The sequence below is a fragment of the Protobothrops mucrosquamatus genome, unplaced genomic scaffold, assembly GCF_001527695.2.
Source record: "Protobothrops mucrosquamatus isolate PMUCROS unplaced genomic scaffold, P.Mucros_1.0 scaffold515, whole genome shotgun sequence".
Taxonomy (NCBI): domain Eukaryota; kingdom Metazoa; phylum Chordata; class Lepidosauria; order Squamata; family Viperidae; genus Protobothrops; species Protobothrops mucrosquamatus.
In genome coordinates, this window is record NW_015386828.1 from 490,550 (window position 1) to 499,468 (window position 8,919).

At 37.2% G+C, this 8,919-nt stretch overlaps 1 protein-coding gene across 1 annotated transcript in view; it reads left to right on the plus strand.

The window, feature by feature from the left end:
• The window catches only part of SNTG2 (syntrophin gamma 2), a 214,003-nt gene that overhangs the window by 135,249 nt on the left and 69,835 nt on the right, over positions 1-8,919 (plus strand). The window lies entirely within an intron of this gene.

Here is an 8,919-nt window from a genome sequence, read left to right on the forward strand (position 1 = left end):
TGCAAAAAATATGATTATTTCTTTTTGAGTACTGCTTCCTCAAAATAGTAAATATCTCATGCTCTCAATGATCATATTAATTCAATTGGCATTTGCAATAAGAATATTGCATCATTATCTGTAGAAGTAAGGTTGCAATGTGCATATTGATTAACTTTGTGGATGATGCTCTGAATTTTGGTAACAGCAGAGTTGATTTGCAAAAAGAACATCAGGGAAGCCAAGATACATCCCTATCTTATCCCTTTTCAGCTGGAATTTCTTTAGGGCAATGGCCTTGCATGCCACTTTTATTCTAGAGTTCTCATGGAGTTTGTACATTAGCAGAAGTGCCATTTGTCTATTGTAGCATTTTTTAAATTTGCCCCAAAGCTTTGTTTTGGAGACAATGAAGATCTGAAATCAATAAATGCAGTGTATAATGTGAAATGTGGTTCTCCTTTCATAATCAGCTTAACATTTGCATAGAATGACATTGAGCCAGAGCAGAAGGCAAAATGATTAGAGTTTCTAACATTTTAAATACAGTTTTTATTCATAAATTTTGTGCTTCTTCTGCCTATTATCTGACCCTCAGCTGATGTCATTTCTGTAAAATGGGTTACTGTGTCCCCAAATTTTATCCCATTCTGATTATATTTGCTTCAGTGGAAGTACATACTGTATAGTCTTCATTTATTGACCGACTTGTTCACTGACCTTTCAGTTATGATAGTGATAAAAAGTGACTATATGACCAATTTCTTTTCTTCCTCCCTCCCTTTTTGCATCTTTAAATTTTTATTGTATTTTATGTTTTAATAAACTCTAATAAAATGAATCTTTTTTTAAAATGGCCAATCCTTGCATTTACAACGTTCCAAGGTCTGTAAAGCAAAGGAAACCTGAAGTAAGATTATAAGCCCAGTTAGGGCTTTACTTCGATGATGATGATGATGATGATGATGATGATGATGATGATGATGATGATGATGATGATGATGATGACGACGATGACAATAATATAGTAGTAGTAGTAGTAGTAGTAGTAGTAGTAGTAGTAGTAGTAGTAGTAAAGTTGGAAGGGACCTTAGAGGTCATCTAGTCCAACCCCCTGCTCAAGCAGGAAATCCTATACCAGTGATGGCAAACCTTTTAGAGACCGAGTGTCCAAACCGCAACCCAAAACCCACTTATTTATCACAAAGTGCCAAGGCCGCCTCAGTATTATGGTGCCTCGAGGGGTGGGGGGTGGCCCACTGGGCAGGTGTGGCTACAGTGGTCACGACAGACTGGGTGGGCATGGGCATCTTGATATTGCTCATGGGGGCCGGACAGGGTTGGGGGAGATCCAGGGGGTCTCTGGCAGGTGGGGCGGTGGGCAGGAGGCTTGTCCTGTGGGGTGAGGAAGGGGGCAGGGCGGGGGTGCCATTGCAGCGGGGCAAGGCAAGGCAAGGTAGGGGGCAGGGCGACTGCTGCCTGACACCATCGGGCCCCGCACACAGAGGCCAGCGAGCACATGGGGGCCAACAGTGTCCATCAGCAGCCACAGCCTGCCGGCCCCTCAACCGGCACATTCTGGGGCTCTGCAGCCCGCTGCCAATACCGGGCCAGCCCTCCAGCAGCAGGCAGAGTAGGGGAGGGGGGAGGCACATGATGCAGATCGCTGGATGTGCCTACTCTGCCATCTGTTTTTACTCACAGTTGGAGAGCAGGTTGCTACTGGTCATCTCGGCCCCCTTGCAGATCCTGCCCCCGGCCCGCATGTGGAACCCATTCCCCTTGCACACCCAACGCACCTTGGCCCCGCCTCGGGCCACCGTCAGCAGCTCACGCAGGTCAACCAGGTCGCCACCACCACCCGGAGCGGTAGTCCCACCCAGCAGAAAGGAGGCAAAGTACCTGGCCAGCAAGCCCGAGCAGAGGCGGTAGAGCACGTCCATGCCCAGCAAGCCAAAGGCCAGAGTTATAACAGAGTTAAGCAGAGTCTGTTCCAGTTGTGGTTACTAAATGAAGACTACCTGTATGTACATATATATTTTACTAAAATGACCATAACATGGAGTTGTGCTCTCTAAGCTTGGTTGTTTGTTTCCAAATGTTTCATTACCCAACAAGGTAACATTAGTAAGTAATGAAACATCTGCAAGCAAACAGATGTTTGGGTACTACCAGGAAGCTTGGGTACTACCAGGAAGTCCACAGTTCTGTAGCCTGAGCTACAGTTAGTTTCTTCCATTGTGACCATTATAACATTTGTTTATTTACTTACCACCAACTCTGCAAAAATAAATTAGTTTTAGTTCCCATTCTAAAGGCAGCTTCCTAGCTTCCCAAGCAGGAGGTAGCTTCAAGATAAATATTTACACCTCTACGTCCTTTGATTTTATTCATAGCATAGTGGCATAGAATATATAATCACTTGGTTTGCTATAGCCATATAATATTAAATTATATTAATTAATTTCATCAAACCATCTAATCAATATGTTCCCAAAACATTGTTATTTGCATTTATAGATTCTCTATAAATTCTCTTTCTCTTTATATTACACTATATTTAAATTGAGTAATATAAATATTTATTTAATTAAACTTAAAATTTAAATGAGCTAGTATATGTCTGTTTTAAAACTCTTATCAGATTTCATTTCACTGACAGCAAAAAACTACCAAACCCAGTTTTCATTAACAAATAATATTCATATGGAGTTGACCTAATGGGTTTTTCTCTCATTTCTTAATTATTACAATTTAATATAGAATAGTCTAAATCTGTGCTACTCTTCTTATGGCATTTTTCATTAACTAAACTGCATTAGTGAAAAAGGTTTAGTATCTCATACAGAAGATACATTTTACAACTCAGGTTGTAAAATATTCTAAGCCAGATATATACTCAACCAAACAGGTGCAGTATTTGTGGGGAAATGAATTTTTAAAGGAAAATATCCAGGGTCACAAGAGGTAAATATTTATGCTAAATATAAAGTCTTGTAAAAATCTATTAAAATCAACCCTATTATGACAAATCCTTCATGAAATAATACTATTTTTTATGCCTGTACATATTTTTTTTTATCCTCAGAGTAATGAGATCTGGAATACAGAGTACTGGTAAGAGTAGGAAGAAGTGCATCTTGATCTAAATTATTCATCTATTGTTGTTACATTTTCAGATGTTTCCAGATGGAAAGTAAAGCTACAAACATGTAAATAAGATCATAAGAACCTGTCCAAGAGAGATTAAAAAAATAATTGATCCTTCAAAACATATAATCTACAGAGCCATCCAATTTTAGAAGAGTTTTCATTCACTCATCATAGATTAGGTCCTTCAAATTGTTCAAACATTCAACAAAAATCTTGTAACTTAACAAGAGTGCCAAACCTTAAGGGGTACCAGCCTAAAATATACACTGTACAAATGGATTTAATTTAAATAGAAACCACAACCCATCTGTTATTTGTCTTTTACCCTTGATTTGTATTTGCTTGACCTGATATGCTAGAGTAATGATTGCCCTCATCTCCCTTACTGTGAAAGATTGGGCTGTAAAATGCTATTTTAACTCTTCTGCTCAATAAAAAAGCAGTTCCCCACAGCTGAAGTCCTGAGGATTGAGCAGTCCTGGGTTCCTTCTCATTCTTCTTTCTCAGTGGTTTTAAGAGCTTTGAGCCTAAATTAAGTTAAGTTTGGGGACTCTCATAGCCTCCTTCCTCCCCAGTCAGTAATAACTTCCTACATCTTTTATTAGAAGCATATGAATAATTAGTGGTGACACTCTTGACAACTGAAATACTTTCTGGCTTACAAATCATCTCCACATCAACTGTAAGCAAGAATAAAGTCTGAGATAGAAAGTACCTGGGATGGGATGGGATGGAATAGAATGGAATAACAGAGTTGGAATGGACATTCGGGGTCTTCTAGTCCAACCCCCTGCTCTAGCAGAAAACCCTATACCAGAGGTAGGCAACCTTGGTTCTTTTATGACTCGTGGACTTCAACTCCCAGAATTCTGGGAGTTGAAGTCCACAAGTCATAAAAGAGCCAAGGTTGCCTATCCTTGCCCTATACCATTTCAGACAAATGGTTGTTCAATCGCTTCCGCTAGGAAACTCTTCTACTGGGAAAAGCAGAGTGTGGGAAGTGGGGGACAAATGATAAAAGTGGGTCAGATGGATGCCTCTGATTAGTAGGACATTTAGTAGGACAACTGTTGCATTGTTGTTTGTGCCCGTTAAAAAGGTAAGAAAGGTCAAAGCTTATTATTACTTGGAAGGGAAATCCCAGGAGACAAGTCTAGACTGGAAAGTTGAAAAAAATCTATCTGAAGGAAGACAGTGATAAACCTCTTATACCTGGTTGCCAGGAGAACTAAATGGCATGTCCAAGGAGTCAACAGGAGTTGAGTTCAGTACGAGAAAATCATTATCTTTTTCTAGGTAAAATAATTTGCAAAAAACCTGGCAGAGCAGAATGATAGTTGAATTTATCCCATATCATGCCCACTGATTTATGCCTATCTTGGCATAGTTAGTCAACATGTGAACCTGCAATAGCAAGAACATTACTACCACCAGTGCAAGGATGCTGCACTGTTACCTTTATTATTTTATTTATTATTTTATACAATTAATTCATTTCAGCAAAATGTGTCAGGAATCAGGTTTGCTACTTCAAGGTATGGGCCATGCAGTCAGAAAGTACCATGTTTGCTCAGTGTCACTGAAAGAAAATAAATAATTAAATTGCTAAAATTAGTCAAAGCTTGAGTAACAATACATGCTTGAATTGATATGCAGAATAAAAAGTATCAAACCTTAAAGCTGTCAATTGCTTAAAAAGATATTAGTTGATTAATTGTATGAGTTAATCAGTTATTCAATTAAATTTTCACTAGTGTGAATATTGTCAAGCAATGGATAGCAAGTTGTATCATATATAGCCTCTCTTCTTTGGAAAAAAGATGTAATTTTCCCCATCAAAATGGTTTTGTCTACAATTTGTTTATGGCATTTTTGCTTATCCTGATACCTGTAAAAGCTTCTTTGGAAATTCTGCCATTCCTTTTTCCATAAAGATCCATAATCAAGTGGGGAAAATGTATTACAATGAGAAAAAAGTCTGAAAAATTATTTAGGATACATTTTGGACTGGGGAAATAAACCACAAAGAGAAAGGAAATTCATATTTTACAAATAGAGTCTTGCACACAGTGGGAAGCAGATGCATAAATGTATTTGGATAGTGCATAAATATGTGTGGCATTATTTATAATTATATTAATTAATGTAAATAGCATTCATACAAGCAAATAGCATGGGCAAAGAAGCATTTGGCAGGTAATTGACCATTTTTATTTTAGTTACGAAAAGCAAGCAATTTACTTTTCAGTTGAAGCATTTTAATACCAGGGTCCCTTGGGAAATGGGGTTCAGAATTAATCTGCAGTAAAATAGCTGGGCAATCTGGTAATTTTGAAATGAATCTAGATATGGTTAGTAATTTTATGGCTGAGGAAAGACCAAGAGACAGATGTTGGATCTTCATGCTGAATACATTGACCTATCAATCTGGCTAGAAAGCTAAGATAAATGCAGCGTATGCGCAACACATTAAATAAGTGGCCTTAGGGGAATTACTCATTTTCCTCCTCATTCTTACGTGCTAAGGAGATTATTATAAAAAAAATTAAATCATTGTTTTTATTGTGGTAAATAGACAGAGTTTCTAAATAAATTTAGAATAAATGAAGAAATAAATCTTAAATAAATCTTAAGATGACATCTTCACCACCTTGGGGGAATGTTGTCTCTATTTTTGTTTCTGAGATTTGATGTTTTGATTTTAAGATTTTAAGCTTTGATGTTTTAGCCTAATAAGAGTAATTAGTATGCCCACCAACTGACAGTTCTTTCTCCTGTTAGAAACATAGTTATCTTTGTAACTCATGTATCTGATCCTTAAAAGCGGTTTCACAGTTCAGTGAGATTTAATCAAACTATTTGGTCACCTTTATTTTCCTGTGGTCTAAATATCTATCCATTGCAGTAAGAACTAAGTTGCCTTTTTTACTGTATTGACAATTGGCTGAATTGACATTTTTACCAGATATATTTAAAGTTATTACAGAAGGAAAATACTTCATTCTTTTAATTTATATCAGTTTCATATTCATTTAATTCATATCAGTTTCATTCCTGCTGTTTATATTATTTTGAAATGGATTGCAATATATCCAGATATAATTTATTGGGGTGGGGGAGAGTCATATAATATGAGGTATTTAGAAGGAATGAAACATTAATTAAAGCAACTTCTTACAGATTGACTATGTTATCCTGTTCTAGGAATTATTTCCTTTCACTATGACACAGACGGAAGTTAGAAAAGCTGTGGATGATCCTGTTTGGCTCCTTAGCTAGGCCATATAAGTTTAATATAAAACTGGCAAGTGGCAAGTGTGTATGCTGCTGTTAAGACAAAATATATAGTCACTATATTAATTGTATCAGGAATTAAATCCAATCAGCCTCCTTAACTGGGAATTTTTATTGCAGGGATAAACTTCGGTGTTCAAGGCTGGGTTTTGGATTGGTTGGTCACCTTAGGGAATGAGCTACATTTTGCTTCTGCTTAGCCCAGGTGTAGGCAACCTTGGCTCTTTTATGACTCGTGGACTTCAACTCCCAGAATTCCTGAGCCAGCATGGCTCAGCTTGGAAACCTCTCCCTTTCCCCTCAGCATGGCTGGCTCAGGAATTCTGGGAGTTGAAGTCCACGAGTCATAAAAGAGCCAAGGTTGCCTACCCCTGGCTTAGCCTTTCAACATCTTTAGATGTAATTGAATGTGGCTTTGTTTCAGGCTTTCTAAGCTGAAAATTAGGGACGCTGTTTTGAGATGCTCTTTGAGATGTCTGAGGGGCAGCTGATGACAGAGAGATTGCTGGTTGGACCCTTTGCTTTTAAGTTATAGGAGCTCTTGAGTGCCTCTTACCTTCCATGCTTTTTAACCAATACGATATATTAAACCTTTTTGGAATTGGGAGTATTCCAGGCGATGTCATCGTATAGATAATATCCATCAATATTCTTATCAGTTGAGGTAAACCAGTAAGATGAGCCAGAAGTGGATTGAATGTGGATCACTTTTCTGAGGTTTATTTTAGCCAATTTAAGAATGCTGTTGGTTAGCAAAAGTGAAACAGAGAAAAGGTAACCTCTTCTGGATAGGATTTCAGTTTTCTTGAAAGCCAAACAATTTGGAAATATTTCTGGATCTGACTTTTCTTCTAAATGCCCAGATGTATTTATGCCTAATGTTAGTTTGCAATGAGCATTAACCAAAAATCTAGCTTCTGATCTGGCTTCTGTTGACTGTAATGCATTGCTTGAAAAGTATTTCTAAGCTATTCCAAATGCACAACTTTCAATAAGCAGGCTGTTTTCTTCAATCTGACATCACTTCAATAATGTTTAGTAAGCCCTGGATTTGGCTTATTTCCAAAGTACAGCTCAATGTGCTGATTCTTATCTAAATGATAGGGAATGAGAATATCAGAAGGATCACCTTCTTGCCTATGATTTTCCTTGATTATACTTACTTCAGCATCAAATACCTTATATCACATTTCTATTATTGATCTCTGCTTTACATGCAGCAGTGAACAATTTTAAGTGATAAATCTCATCACGTGGCAATTACTTGTCACTTAGCTACATGGCATAGAAATTCACTCAGTCATAATGTTTCATTCATATATAACACGAAATGTTCCGCAAATAATTGTTTTAGTTCTCCTTTCATTTATCTTATAAGAGATTTTATTTTATTTCTACACTGCATCCGTATTATAGACGGGAAATAAGAGAAAGCCAATAAACTAAGATTGTAAAACCTTCAGATTCCCTCAAAACCTAAACTGTAATCTTTAGAGCCTCCTCAAATTTGCCACCAAATAATATTTGTTGGTGCTGTAATGCTTAAGATTTCAATTTGAAGAGATTCTTCAGAACAGAAAAGAGCCCAAGTGTAGCATTTCTCTCTGCTTTAGCAACCTTGTCTTTTGCAGTTTTCCTATCTGCTGTGAGGAGGCTTTCATTGTAGTCATACAATTCTACCAGACAAATCTTCTATAAGTGCTGCATCTGTGCTTCTGTGTATTCCAATTTGTGAAGCTTTATCTAATATAGCAATTTCTAATATAGCAATGAAAAGGTTGTTACGTGCATGGGGAATGATTATTAAACATGCAATTCTAATAATATATATTTAAAATAAATAATAGGATTTTTTTTTCTTTTCCCTCTCGAATTTTGGAAAGTTGATCTATGGCATGCCACTGTGTCCTTTAGTTCCAGAAATGTTATCAGTAATATCTATTTGTAATAGATCAATAGGTTCAAATAAAAGCCAGATCCCAGAAGTGAGATCTGTGACGGCTGAACACAAAATACACGTGCGAAGATACCTGCTAAATGAGCTTGTATGATCCACCCAGTCACCTATATGACACTGTCCCATGTAGGGCTTTTTAAAAACTATTGTACAGCCTTCTGAAATCCGAAAATAAAAATAAATAACTAAAAATAATATTTCATAATACTCAGGTAGAAACCACACACAGAACCTACATAACTTGATTGTGTGGCTCTAGATTCCCATTTCCCTGGAATTATAGTGAATAAGTGATAGCTTGTAGGGGTTAGATGAAGACTAAGAATTGATGATATAGCTGTCATGTGTCTGATTAATGAAACACTTAAAAGGACTTTCAGGCATATTTTTTCCTAAAAGCATTTATTAAGGTTACAGAGACGTCAGTACAGCATGGTGGAAATGCTTAGGTCTGGCTTCTCTTCCGTTACGCATATACATTCTAAGCATTTCCCACCCCCTTATTTTGGGGTCATGGTTCACATCTTCCAATCAAC